The sequence below is a fragment of the Eulemur rufifrons genome, chromosome 17 (genome assembly GCF_041146395.1).
Source record: "Eulemur rufifrons isolate Redbay chromosome 17, OSU_ERuf_1, whole genome shotgun sequence".
Taxonomy (NCBI): Eukaryota; Metazoa; Chordata; class Mammalia; order Primates; family Lemuridae; genus Eulemur; species Eulemur rufifrons.
The window spans coordinates 53112885-53128535 of record NC_090999.1 but is presented as its reverse complement, the minus strand read 5'-3'; the positions used below and the strand labels follow the sequence as shown (position 1 = coordinate 53128535).

The 15651-nt window shown below is 37.5% G+C and overlaps 1 protein-coding gene and 1 pseudogene across 1 annotated transcript in view; one reads left to right on the top strand and one right to left on the bottom strand.

Moving 5' to 3' along the window:
• ZFYVE16 (zinc finger FYVE-type containing 16) overlaps window positions 1–12635 on the bottom strand; it is a 44498-nt gene extending 31863 nt beyond the window's left edge. The window contains exon 1 of the mRNA XM_069492793.1: window positions 12549–12635. The gene's annotated coding sequence lies outside the window, so the exon portion shown is untranslated. The remainder of the gene's footprint in view (window positions 1–12548) is intronic.
• On the top strand, window positions 10470–10511 carry LOC138398523 (U7 small nuclear RNA; annotated as a pseudogene).
• Window positions 12636–15651: the final 3016 nt, after the last annotated feature.

Genomic DNA, 15651 nt, shown 5'->3' with positions numbered 1-15651 from the left:
AAAAATCCACACTTAGACACACTATAGTGAAACTATTAAACCCTAAAGAGTAGCCAGAGAGAGAAGGTCACTTTCAAAAGAACAATAATTATGCTAGCAACAAACTAAAAATCAACAAGTACATTTCAGAAAAATTTTCAGTAACAATGGTAAGGCATCCTAATTAAATAAAGCATATTACTTTTTTGTTTATATTTTTAAATTGTGGTTATACCATATATATAGAAGAGTGTGAAAAACACAGAGACACCAAAAAAAAAAAAAAGGAATCTGGAGGAAAAGACAACGCATGAAGCAGAAGAAAACTTTGAAGAAACTAATTAATATTCTCAGAGAGGAAAAAAAAGCAATGCAACCATGAGACAGGAACAGAAAGCCATAAATAAGGAACATATAGAACGCACACAAAAAAAAATCATGGAAATCAACAGCATAAATCTTAAAATTCAAGTGAGGCTTGTGAGATGAAAGGAAAGCCGTATATATAGGAACATTGACAGCATTAAATGCATAAATTGAAAAAGAAAGAAAATTTATAATCAATAGTCTAAGCTTCTGCTTTGGAAAACTAGAAAAAGACGAGCAATTTAGAGGCCTAAATTTAGAAGAAAAGATAATAAAAATTAGAGCAGAAATCAATACAATTAAAAACAGTAAAACAGTAGAGAAAAACCAATAAAACAACTCATTCTTTGAAAAGATCAATAAAATTGATAAATCAGGCTAATCAAGAAAAGAGAGACACAAATTATCAATATCAGAAATAAGGCCGGGCGCAGTGGCTCACGCCTGTAATCCTAGCACTCTGGGAGGCCGAGGTGGGCGGATCATTTGAGCTCAGGAGTTCGAGACCAGCCTGAGCAAGAGCGAGACCCCATCTCTACTAAAAATAGAAAGAAATTATATAGACAGCTAAATATATATAGAAAAAATTAGCCGGGCATGGTGGCGCATGCCTGTAGTCCCAGCTACTCGGGAGGCTGAGGCAGGAGGATTGCTTGAGCCCAGGAGTTTGAAGTTCCTGTGAGCTAGGCTGACGCCACGGCACTCACGCTAGCCTGGGCAACAGAGTGAGACTCTGTCTCAAAAAAAAGAAAAAAAAGAAAGAAATAAAAGAGTCATCACTACCAATGTCATAGACACTAAAAGGATAATAAAGGAATATTATGAACAATTCTATGCCCACATACTCAGTAATTTAGATGAAATGGACCGATTCCTCAAAAGACATGAACTACCAAAACTCATACATGGAGAAATAGATAATGCAGAAGCCTGTATCTATTTTCAAAATTGAGTAACTTTCCATAAAATAAATTACCAGGTCCATAGGGATCCACTTGTGAATTTCACCAAACATTTAAGGAAAAAATAATACCAATTCTCCAGAAAAAAAGCAGAGGGAACACTAACTTATACTGTAAGATCAGCATTACCCTAATATCAAAACCAGATTAAGACATTAGAAGAGGCCGGGCGCGGTGGCTCACGCCTGTAATCCTAGCACTCTGGGAGGCCGAGGCGGGTGGATCGCTCGAGGTCAGGAGTTCGAGACCAGCCTGAGCAAGAGTGAGACCCCATCTCTACTAAAAATAGAAAGAAATTATATGGACAACTAAAATATATATATACAAAAGTTAGCCGGGCATGGTGGCACACGTCTGTAGTCCCAGCCACTCGGGAGGCTGAGGCAGTAGGATCGCTTAAGCCCAGGAGTTTGAGGTTGCTGTGAGCTAGGCTAACGCCACGGCACTCACTCTAGCCCGGGCAACAGAGTGAGACTCTGTCTCAAAAAAAAAAAAAAAAAAAAGACATTAGAAGAAAAGAAAACTACAGGCCAATATTGCCCATGAACATAGATATATTTAATATAATAAAAATGCTCAATAAAATAGTAGCAAATTGAATCTAACAATGTATAAAAAGAATTATACCCCATGACCAAATGGGATTTATCCAGGTATATACGGCTGGTTCAACACTTGAAAATTAATCAATGTAATCCACCACACCAACAAACTAAAGAATTATTGTGTAATCACATCAATTGATGCAAAAAAAGATTTGACAAAACCCAATATCCATTCATGATAAAAAATCTCAGAAAATTCTGAGTCGATGGGAGCTTCTTCAGTTTGATAAAGAACATCTACAAAATACCTACAGTTAACAGTATACTTAATGATAAGAAACTGCCTTCCCTCAAAGATTAGGATCAAGGAAGGGATATCTTCTCTCACCACTTCTATTTAACATAATACTGAAAGCCCTAACTAGTTCAATAAGACAAGAAAAGGAAATAAAAGATACACTGCTTGGAAAGAAAGAAATAAAATGGTCTCTATTTACAATTACATGATTTCATATGTAGAAAACCCCCAAAAATTGACCAAAAAAAATGGATTAAGCAAGTGTAGCAAGGTTGCAGGATATACTGGCAATATATAAAAATCACTTCCATTCTTATATATGAGAATGAACAATTGGAATTTGGGATTAAAAATATAATTTACAAGAGCACCAAAAAAAATAAAATACTTAGGTATAAATCTAACAAAATATATATGGGATCTATACGTCCAAGACTACAAAACACTGCTGAAAGAAAGAAAGAAAAGAAAAGAAAGAAAGCAACCAAGCAAAACTAAATAAAAGGATAAATTCCATGCTTCTGGATAGGAAGATGCAATATCAAGATGTCAGTTCTTCCCAACCTGATCTCTAGATTCAATGCAATCCCAACCAAAATCCTAGCAAGCTACTTTGTAGGTCTCAAGAAACTGATTCTAAAGTTTATATGAAAAGGCAAAGGACCTAGAACAGCCAACACAATACTGAAGAATAACAACCAAGTTGAAGGACTCACACTACCTAATTTTAAGACATACAGGAAGGGCCCACTAATCAGGGCAATGTGGTATTGGCAAAAGAACAGATACAAAGATCAATGGAACAGAATAAAGACTCCAGAAATAAACCTACACAAATGGGGTCAACTTTGTTTTTTGTTTTTGAGACAGGGTATTGCTCTGAACCCAGGCTGGAGTGCAACGGGGTAATCACAGCTCACTGCAGCCTCAAATGATACTCCAAGTAGCTGGAACTACAGGCGTGTGCCACCATGCTCAGCTAATTTTTCTTATTTTTTTGTAGAGACAGGGTTTCACTATGTTGCCCAGGCTGGTCTTGAACTCCTGGCCTTAAACAATTCTCCAGCCTCAGCCTCCCAAAGTGCTGGAATTACAGGCATGAGCTGCAGTGCCCGGCCAGTCAAATTACCTTTGACAAAGGAGCAAAAGAAATGCAATGGAGAAAGGACAATCTTTTCAATAAGGAGTGCTGAAAAAAACTAGGCATCCGTATGCAAAAATTTGGGCTTAGATACAGACCTTACACCTTACATAAAAGTATATTCAAAATGGATAATAAACATAAGGTAAAATGCAAACTTGTAAAACTTCTTAAAAAAATATAGAAAAAAATCTATATAACCTTGGGTTTGGGGATGAGTTTTAAAATACCACACCCATACCGTGATCTACAAAAGAAAAAAACTGGCAAGTTAGATCTTATTAAAATTAAAAACTTCTCTGTAAAAGATACTGTTAAGAGAAGACAAGCCACAGATTGGGAGATATCTGCAAAACACATATCTGATAAAGGACTTATATCCAAAATCTACAAAGAACCCCTAAAATTTGACAATAAGAAAATAATCCAATTAGAAAATGGGCAAAAGTTCTGAACAGACACCTCAACAAAGAAGATATATAGATGGCAAATAAGAATATGAAAAAATGCTCAACATCATTTGCCTTTAGAAAATTGTGGATTACAAGATAGCACTTCATACTTATTAGAATGTCTAAAATCCAAAAAAAAAAAAAAAAAAGACAATACGAAATGCTGTGAGGATGCCAAACAACAGGAACTCTTATTTCTTGCTAGTGGTAATGCAAAATGGTACAGCCACTTTGGAAGACTATTTGAAAGTCTTACAAAACTAAACATAGTCTTACCATATAATCTAGTAATCATGCTACTAGGTATTCACCTAATTTGAAAATTTATGTTCACACAAGAATTTAGGTGAGCCAGGTGTGGTGGCTCATGCCTATAATCCCAGCAACTAGGAAGGCTAAGGCAGGAGGACCACTGGAGGCCAGGATTCAAAGATTAGCCTGGGTGACACAGTGAGACCCTGTCTCTAAAGAAAACTGTTTTAATTAGCCAGGTGTAGTGATGCACACCTGTAATCCCAGCTACTTGAGAGGCCGAGGCAGGAGACTCTCTTGAGCCCAGAAGTTTGAGGCTGCAGTGATCACACCACTACACTCCAGCTTAGGCTACTGAGTAAGACCTCGTCTCTTGAAAAAAAAAGAGAAAAAGAACGAATGAACTTAGATGTGAATGCATATAAAGCACTTTATTCTAAACTACCAAAAGATGAAAGCAACCAACATGTCCTAAAACTATGGAATATTCATACAATGGAATATTATTCAGTAATATAATGAGCTATCAAGCCACAAAAAGACATTGGTGAATCTTAAATATATACAAGTGAAAGAGTCTACATACTTTATGATTCCAATTATGTGATAGTCTAGAAAAGGTAAAACTATAGAGACAGTAAACAAATCAGTGATTGCCAGTGGTTTGGAGTGGGAGAGGGTTGAATAGGTGAAACACAGATTTTTTTTAGGTTAGTAACACTATTCTGTATGATACTATAATTGTGAATATAAGACAATAATCACTTGTCAATACCCATAGAACTTTACACCATAAAGAACAAACCTCAATGTATGCAAATTTTAAAAAACTATTTAGGAGGTCGGGGGATCCCAGGATGGAATAAAAGAATGTGACAAAAGAGGCTAACTTTATTCCAAATGTGAATATGAAATACCTCACTGCAGAAATAAGGTGCTGACCTTTGGAAATGAGTAAACTAAGAGCCAAGGGAAGCAGGCACTGTATTCTAGTTGATAAAGGTGTTTTCCATGGTGAAGTTAACAATTCTGAAACCACTATACCTGTATACTAGAATTGAACAATTAAGTACATGCATGGCAGATGGTGGAAGCTGGGTTCTCACTGTTGAAGGAGGAGATTATAGATAAACAAGGGGAGGTGGCTAAAATGATCTATGTCGTAATGGAATTGAGTTGAAGACATCAATATAAACTCATGTTTAGCTTAATATGGATACCAATGGTTATGCATAGAAATATTTATAGGTATGTGTAATACAAGTTAGTATAAATACATATATCTCCTTGTTCTGTCAGCTGAGAAGGCCTAGAAGCAATGGCATCCCAGTGAAAACAAGCATACTTAGCACCCACATCTTGGCTTCTAATACCATTCTCCAACAAAAGTAATCAGGGCTCCTTGCAGAAATGGCTGATTCTAGGACTGGAGCAGGAAATAAACAAGATGAGCATGGTGCATCTTGCAATGCCAGAAAGTAAATGTTTATGTGCGCACACACGCGCGCGCGCACACACACACACACACAGACACGTATGTGCACACACATAATGGTAATATGTCAGAGGGATACAGGAGCCAAGTGAAAGAGCTCCCAATGGCCAAAGCTGAAACAAAATAAAATAGTAGCACCAGATTATAACCCAAAGTATAAAAAAATCTATGAGTTCATCCTGACACAAATAAATGACTGAATAAGTAAATGGGGAAGACAACAAATCTCCCATGCAAAAATAATTCCAAATAATTTACGATGATTCTTTGCTCTCAAGTAAGTGGAACTTCCCACTCCTTAAGTGTGCACTCTACACAGTGATTTTCTTCTAAAGAGTACAGAAGGGAGAAAAAAACAAAATAACTTTACAGTGGAGAAACCTAACAAACACTACCTCAAGCCAGGTGATCAAAGTTAACATCAAAAGTGATAAATCATGTTGATAGTATGTATGCTTGACATGACATAATGAGAATGGCACTTTATCTCTGTTGTCTTCCTCCCCAAAACATATTACCCCAATCTAATCATGAGGAAAACATGAGACAAATCCCCATTGACATTCTACAAAATACCTGACCAGTAATCCTCAAAACTGTCAATGGCATCAAAAACAAGGAATGTCTGAGAAACTGTCACAACTAAGAGGTACCTAAGGAGACATGACTACTCAATGTAATATGGTATCCTGGATGGGATCCTGCAATAGAAAAGGCATTTTAGGGAAAAGTGACAAAGTGTGAATAGACTATGGACTTCAGTTAATAATCATGTATCAATATTGGTTCACTAATCATTAACAAATGTACCATATCTGTTAATAATAAGTTGGGTGTGAGGTATGTAGAAACTCTATTATCTGTAATAATTCTGTAAATCTAAAACTGTTCTAAAATAAAAAGTTTATTTTAAAAAATGCAATCAAGGTGTGAGAAAATAAAGTTGAGAAAATATCCTAGAAAGTAGAACAAAAAGAAAGGGATGGAAAATAGGAGAGAAAGGATAACAACGTTAGAGAATCAATCTAATGAGGTTTGATATTCAAATAAGAGGTCTAGAAAGAAAGAAAAGAGGGAAAATGAAGGAATTGTCAAATAAAATACCCTAGAACTGAAGGATTCAGTTCTCCAGGTGGGACGGGTCCATTTAGGTCCCAAAACATAAATGAAAAACTCTTACCAACTCACACGATTGTGAAATTTCAGAATACCTGATTGGTTTAAGGGAAGATCACCCCATTTAATACCATCCCACCTTTCCTATCCCCAATACTACTGACCTCCCCACCCCATTCTGCTCTCCTTTCTCTTTTCTAAAGCACTTATTTACTTTACAACCTTCTCACATTTTGTATAATTTAGTTATTACATTTGTTGTTTATCATCTGTAACAATTCCCCCTTCTCTGAATTTGAGCTCCATAAGGGTAGGGATCTTATATTTTTGTTCAATCATATGTTCAAAGTGTCTTGACCAGTGCCTGGCACATAAAATGTGCTCAACACATACTTGTTGAATAAATATAAGTGCTTCCAGAGAAAAATAACAGGTCACAATCAAAGGACCAGTTATTATATCTACATTAGGCTTCTCAATAGCAACAGAAGCTTTAATACAAAACAATGGAGTCATGCCTCCAAAATTCTAAAAGTAAACGGATTTACAACCTAGAATTCTATACTTAGCTAAGCTATCAATGAAATGTGAGGGTTGAATAAAAAAAGTTTAGACATGCAAGAACCCAAAAAAATTGCCTCCCATTCAGTCTTTCTCAAGAAGCTACTGAAAGATATGCTCTACCAACATGAGGGAGACGTCAAGAAAACAGAAAACCTGAAATCCAGGAAATAGGATATCCAATACAGGAGAGAGACGAATGGAATTCACAGTAACTATAAAAGGACAGTTGAGGAAAAGAGCTGTGCAACAGGCCCAGAGAGCAACCCATCAAGATGGAATCAGGGTGACAGACCATCATAGGAAGATGTTGCAAAACAAACAGATTATTAGATGTAATTGAATTTACTAAGACGAGATTGCTATATCTTGTCTGAAGGGTTAATAGATCAAATAAATACAAAAGATACATTAAAAACATATAAAATATATTTATAAAGATACATAAATGGTAATTTCCTACAGTTATTAACTATAGGAAAAACAAAAAATTATACAAGAAAGGGAATAATACCACACTTACCTGGCTCAGGTGCATATAATATTTATACAGTTAAAATGATATAAATACTAAATAACTAAAAGTTAACATATAACTAATTTGAGAATATAGAATGGAGAGGTGGAGAAAGGCAGTGCAGTATTTAAAGGTAGGAGTTGGTGCAACAAACCAAAATTCCCATCTTCTATAATAGGAAACTGGTAAATGATACCTAAAATTGGGGTAGGGTGGGAATGGAGATATAGCTGTGTATCTAAACATGTTATTTAAAAAACTGGAGGTGAAAAAGAGTCGAAGTCACTGACTCTGGAGCAGCCTTTCTCAATAAGGGTTCAGTAAGAGATTTAATCCTCAATGCCCTAAGCCATCCAATTTATGAAATAAATTAACTTCTCTCTTATGCATCTAATATGTTACTATTAATAAGTTATGTACCATCCATCCTTGAAAAACTTGAGGCCGGGCGCGGTGGCTCACGCCTGTAATCCTAGCACTCTGGGAGGCCGAGGCGGGTGGATTGCTCAAGGTCAGGAGTTCAAGACCAGCCTGAGCGAGACCCCGTCTCTACTAAAAATAGAAAGACATTATATGGACACCTAAAAATCTATATAGAAAAAAATTAGCCGGGCATAGTGGCGCATGCCTGTAGTCCCAGCTACTCGGGAGGCTGAGGCAGTAGGATCGCTTAAGCCCAGGAGTTTGAGGTTGCTGTGAGCTAAGCTGACGCCACGGCACTCACTCTAGCCTGGGCAACAAAGTGAGACTCTGTCTCAACAAAAAAAAAAAAAAAAAAAAAAAAAAAAAAAGAAAAACTTGAGAAAATAGCTGCCCAAATTATTTTCTGTATTCTGTGATTCAGACAGGAAGTGGTGATTAAGGGTGGCTGATTCTAGAGAGTGTGATTCAAGGATGAGAAGAATTGGGGTAGATGACTATTGTTTTTCATTATAAACCCTGAAGTATAATTTGACTCGTTATGTGCAGGTATTCCTTTGATAAACATAGACATTAAATTAAAGGAACTCTGAATATAGCATGTACTTAAAAAATAAAGCACAGGAACTGAAAAGTCTAAAACACTTAGTTTCTCATTAACAAAAGCCAGAGAATTTTTAAAAAATAAACTATGAAATTCATTAAATAACATCTATTTACAAAACATATCTGTATAGCAATGCTCTCCTAAGCATTATGTTATTTGAGGTGCTTAGAAAGACACAAATAAGGTAGGATAATAATAATATAATCCAATAATTGGTAAAAGGTATAACAATGTAAATACTGTATATTGAAACCTTTTAACATGAACTCTTATTAAGCTGCATACATTTCCCATTTCAGTCAGTCAAGATGTGCTTTTTGTGCCAGCAATCCAGCACATTCAGTAGAAGACATAATAGAAATGTAAGATAAAATACCTATTCTAAAGTTTATTCATGCGCACATAGGATAACTTGTTGTAGGTAATATTTTCGCTCACTTGGCTATTTATGTACTCTCAGATTTACATACAAATCTTTACAATATTTGCTTTACAATGTAAGTTTTTAAAAATTTCTTCATGATTAAAAAAAAAAAAAACTGGCAGCAACATGGAAGATTAATCAGAAAACCAACAAAACCAATAGCAAGGAGACTCCTAAAATGGTTAAGCTAAGAGATGATGAGGGCCCGAGCTGAGACAATACAGTGGAGATGAAAAGGAAATACATATAAAAGTGGCCAATGAATGAGAACTTTCGGAGAGTGAAAAAGCAAGGGAGAAAGCTAGGATTACTAACAGGTTTCCATTATGGGTAGACGGTGGTATCACTGACCATGACAAGCAATACAAAGAGGGGCAGGTTTAAGAAAAGACATGAATTCACTTTTGGACTATTTGAAGTACCTTGAGAACATCCCGGGAGAGATATCCAATAGGCAGTTGAATATAAGAATCTGGAATGCAGGAGAGAAGTCTAAGATAGATAAAGATTTGGGAATTAGCAACACACAGCTGTTAATGGATGGGATCACCTGGGAAGGGAATATAGAAGAGGACAAGAGCCTGCCATCAGATAACTAAAGATCACAATTCATGTTCCTAAAATCACACTGGATAAAACTTTGCCCAGAGTTTTACATACTTCTATAGAAAAACAACCAATATATAATGTTAAATGAGAGAAAATCAAATCGCAAAACTTTATACGCAGTATAAACCTATTTTTACAAATAAAATGTAAAAAAAAAATAGTATTAGCTAAGGCCCAGTTTTAAAAAAATAATATGGAGGAATAAACATCAAACTGTTAAGAATGCCATAAATCTAGGAATGGATTTACATAAGCCTTTCAGTACTACCTTATGTCTTTATATTATTTTACTATTTTTTCTAACAAGCATATACTTTTGTAAACAGAAAAAAAAAATTTTTGTTCTTTTCCTAAAAAAAAAATTATAGCAGTATCCTTACAATATAAAAAGATGAAAATTTGTTACAAACACTTGGGCTATAAATGGGCAAACGTTGACAGACAACTGGTAAGATTATGAAAAATATTCAGTGCACTATTCAAGCAATGAGAATAAGAACACATACCATTTATTGCCTATTAAATTTAAACAAAAATTTTTAATAATAAAAGTACTCAATATTGGTAAGGGTGTGACTTTAAATAAAGCACGTCAGACACTGCTGACAGAAAGGAAACTGGTACAATCTCTCCAGAAAACAATGTGACAAAGTATCAATACCCTCAAAAAAAGTCATAATATTTGATCTAACAATTCTCTTCTTAGAAATTTAAGAAAATAATCCCAGTGTTACAGCTCTTTTAGAATTAGTCTAGCAGGTGCCCAGTTTTTGCCTGAACCTTCTCCCTCCAAAAAAAAAACAAAAACAAAAACAAAGAAGATAATTCAAAACAACTAAAAACACGCAAAGACATTTCACCAAATGATTAGTCAAAACAATCCTAATATCAACATTAGTGCTCAACAGAAAATTACATAGGCATCAAAAGTAATGTTTATCAAACTTAAAAAAAAAGTACTTTACGCCATAGCAATCCTCCTTATAGAAAAACACTAGCACTTATACAAAAGAACACAAAAAACTTTCAATGTTGCAATGGTTGTAATAGCGTAAAACTGTAAACAACCTAACAGCCCATCAGTCCAACAATGGTTAAATCAGCTTTGTCAAACTGTGGTCTAAGGACCCCTAGATAACCCTAAGAACCTTTTAGGAGGCCTGAAGGACCCTCCCTTTTCAAACAACATACCTGTGCAAAGCTTGAGTTTCTTCATATGCTTCAACCTAAATAAGACAGCACACCAAACTGACTGGAGGAGCAAATATGAAAATCCAGCTCTGTCTTTATAAAACCAGACATTACAGTGATTTGCAAAAACGTAAAACACCACCACCCTTCTTAAGTCTTATTTTAGAAAATAGTTTCACTCAAAAATCATTTTACTTAATATATAATGGTTTTACTGTCATTTTTCAACAAATAAATAAAACATTTAAAATTTTATGAGTTTAAATTTCCAAAATGGTAAGTAGACTGCATTAGAAAACAAAAACTGTTTTGATCTTTAATAATTTTAAGTATGATTATCCCCAATCATAATGTTAGATGAACTGTGGTACTATTATATCATATAAAATTATCATTGGGGATAATAAATGGGAATTTAGCTTTATCTGTAATATAACTGTTTCAAAAAATACTTTGCTCATGTATTACTTGTATAATCAAAAAGTCATAAAGTTAATTTATGAAGCTTTTTTAAAACATGGGGAAATGCTTAAAATATGATTTTAGCCAAGGAAAGTAGACAATCCAACTGCGTATAAAATCTCCTCATCTCAATTAAGAAAATGCACAGAAGAAAAAAAAGACTTGAAGGAAAAAAGTGAAAATATTAACAGTGGTTGATTACCTTCACATGGTGGAATTATGGTTGATTATTTTTCCTCGTTCTTTATTATATTTTTCACATTTTTGCTAACTAAGCATGAAGTTTAACATCCAGGGGAGAAAAGGGGGAAGAAATCAGGCGAAAAATTAAATACAGTTCTACTGGATCAAACCACTAAACTTCTGCCCACTCAAGAGATGACAAACTCTAATGAATAAATGGAGGAACCTGATTCAATCAACAAATTGCCTATTTTTTAAATAAAAGATTAACTTAATATCAAATGTATGGGCTAGTTTTTATACAAGTCAAATTAACAAGAACATCCTTAGTCTGGAACATAAGATTTGCAACCACTTTAGTACAAGTAAGTTAAGAGCTAAAAGCAAGGTCATCTTTTAGAGTTTCTCAAAGGTACCAAAGAAAAGGTAGTGCGAAAAAACGCCATCGCATCCTTTTGGTCCCTAATGATAAGAAAGTGCATTGGTGCGGGAACGGACATTGCGAGAGCACCGGCAGCGAGAACAGATTCGTAGGCGAGGACCGCGTCCTTTCCTCGTAGAGGCTGTCGCTCCGGGGGAACTACAGTCCCCTTCTGCAGTCACAGCCCCTCCTCAGGCGAGACAGGCGGCGCCCGGCTTCGCCCTCCGCCCTCCATCCTCCGCGGCCCCGGGTTGCTCCCCTAGCAGCGCCGGCCACTCCGGCGGCCCGGGTGGGTGGAACCGGGTAAACAGATGCCGTGATTGCCCTCCCGGCTCGGTCTGGTCCGGTCCGGTCCGGTGGGGACAAGAGGTTTGAAGGCCAGGGCTCCACGGACAGCTTCGGGGCCTCGGAAAAGGAACGGGTAGGGGATCCAGGCTCGGTCCCCAGAGGAAGAGGAGGGCCAGACCCGGAGCGGCCACCCCGCCCCCTCTGTGAGGGCAGCAGGGGTGAGGAGAAGCCAAGACGGCCTGTCATCGGGGGCTCTTACCTCCCCACACCCCTGCAGAGCTCTCTGGGGATCGACGCTGCGCCACGCTGAGGAGTGAAGAGCGACCTCGGGCGGGAGCCCCGGGAGCACCGGCTCAGCGATTGTTTCCCCGTCCCTCGCCTCTCCGGGCACAGCCGACAGCGCAGGCGCAGAGGCGGCTTCCCTTCGGTTTACAGACCCCCTCCCTCGGCGGCCGCGGCCTCCGCCAGTACCCGGGCGCTTTTGCGCTGCGACTCGACGTCCGAACCGGGTCGCAGGCTTCTTACCGGAAATGCCTGAGGAGGTTGTAGGGTGAGTGACGGGGAAGCCAGAAGGTTCGGCCTTAGATTGGGACTCAGTTTCCCACTAGATGCTGGGATCGGTTGGCGACTCGCGTCAGTGTCTGGCGTCCTTTGCCCTTCGCTGACCTAGACGCCACTTCCCCGCCCCCGGCCCGCTCCGTCCGCTGAGCTGGACAAGCCCGTCTGCCTGGCGGCGGACCTGGCCTGTACTCCGCGCTGTTGGCCTCCCGAAAACCGAACTTTTTACCAAACTGGTTTTGCAACACCACCCCCGATTTCCCACACACACCCCCTTCCCTCCGCCCGGCAGCGATAAAAAGCTCCAATCCCAATCCTGAGCTCCGAGCCCTCCAGCCGACTGGCCGTTCCCTGCGGCCCTTCCCTTCCTTGATTTAGTTCTGCTTTTCTAATAGTGACCACTAGAGCAGCTGCCTCCCCTGTCTAAAAACAAAAGCTAACTTCTCTGATGGAGGAATAACGTGTCACGTGATGTACATCTGTGCTCGTTAGCTTTGCTGTTTTACCACAGGTTTCCCATAAATTTAATTAGGGAGGAGATCCGTGTAGGATCAGGGTATCATTACAGACTGGGGGAAAAAAATCAGTTCCCAAAAGGTTTTTAACAGCTCAAAGTTCATACTGATCTTTCAAAACTTGCAAGAATTATAATATTGAAGAATATTCCAGTCACGTGTGATTTATGGTGAAAGATTTGAGAATCAGGGATCACATCCTAAATCTGGAATTTACAACTATAGTTCCTGATCTTTCAGAGATATTTAATCTCTAATCTTGGTTTTCCTAAGCTCCGATGTGGAATTGTGTGCTTTTAGTTCAATAGCGAAACTTTTGATTGCCTAAAATAATTTATTGAGGATGTGCTATGTGACAGACAGTGCATTAGATGCTTTGCTTACATTATATCATTTAAACCCGAGAATAATTCTACAAAGTACAGTATGCATCTTTCCTATTATGTGTTAGGTTTTGTTCACAGATAAAATGGGGCTACTGCCCTATGGAACCACAGTCTAGTAACAGAGACTCATATATACAAATGCATATTAGGGACAGAAATATTTATATGGTACAGTGTGAGGACAAAGAGAATAGAAATAGAAAAATAAAACATGGATAAATGGAAAAAATATACACATGAATGGTCCATTCACAAAATATGAAATTTAAATGCCTACTACACATTTTACTAATGTTCAAAGTCAATAACACGAAGACAAAAGAGATATTATTTCCCATGGATCTAATTAGCCAATTTGTTTAAAATGTGAATAAACTCTATTGGTGACAGGAGCGTGGACACTCATATACTAGTGGGGATATAAATTAGGACAAAGTTTTGTTTTTTGTTTTTTTTTTTTTGAGACAGAGTCTCACTCTGTCGCCCAGGCTAGAGTGAGTGCCGTGGCATCAGCCTCACTCACAACAACCTCAAACTCCTGAGCTCAAGGGATCCTCCTGTCTCAGCCTCCCGAGTAGCTGGGACTACAGGCATGCACCACCATGCCCGGCTAATTTTTTCTATATAGATTTTTAGCTGTCCATATAATTTCTTTCTATTTTTAGTAGAGATGGGGGTCTCGCTCTTGCTCAGGCTGGTCTCGAACTCCTGAGCTCAAACGATCCGCCCACCTCGGCCTCCCAGAGTGCTAGGATTACAGGCATGAGCCACCGCGCCCAGCCTAGGACAAAGATTTTGAAAAAGTATTTGTCAAATCATGTCAAGAACCTTATAAATGTTCACATGATCTCATTCAATAATTTCTCTTTCAGAAATTATAAGGAGATATTCCAAAAGACAAAGATTTATATGGAAAGATACTTACTATGGCAATATTTATGTTTTTTAAATGGACAAAAGTCTAAAACTCAACATTAAGAGAATAGTTAGTGGCCAGGCGTGATGGCTCACGCCTGTAATCCTAGCACTCTGGGAGGCCAGATGGGTGCATCATTTGAGCTCAGGAGTTTGAGACCCACCTGAGCAAGAGTAAGACGTCTCTACTAAAAATAGAAAGAAATTAGCCAAACAACCAAAAATAGAAAAAATTAGCCGGGCATGGTGGCATGTGCCTGTAGTCCCAGCCACCCGGGAGGCTGAGGCAGAAGGATTGCTTGAGCCCATGAATTTGAGGTTGCTGTGAGCTAGGCTGACCCCACAGCACTCTAGCCCAGGCAAGAGAGTGAGACTCTGTTTCAAAAAAAATAATAATAATAAGAGAATAGTTAGTATTATTGCACACATGTGATTAAAACTATTAAAATTATGTTTACAAAGAATTTTTAATGACAGGAAAATTACCTCATGGAAAACATTTTAAATATTTATAATAAAAATATTTAACACTGCTTATGCAGTATAAGGCCAGCTACACTTATACAATATGTGTAAAAGAGTGAAGAAAGTATATTAAAATGTTGACAGTGGTCATGTGTATTTGATTAGAATATAGATGTTTTTATCCTGGACATTCTAAATTTTCTACAATGTATATATATTACTTTTTTATTCTAGAAAAAAATTCTAATGTAACAGATGTAGTAACTTGGTCAGTGAACCTAAGAAAGAATCCAATACCCCTGTTGTTAAGAGTATGGTCTTTGGAGTCAGACTACCTGAATTTACATTCTAGTTCCATCACTTATTAGCAGTGTGTCCTAAATTTGCTAAGCTTAGATGCTCCTATAGTGTGATGTGATAGAACTAATACATTGCATGAGATAATCCATGTAAAGTGCTCAAATGAGGCATTCAATATAAACGAATATTGTTATTCTTAATAGTTGTATTTCTTTTTGTAAAT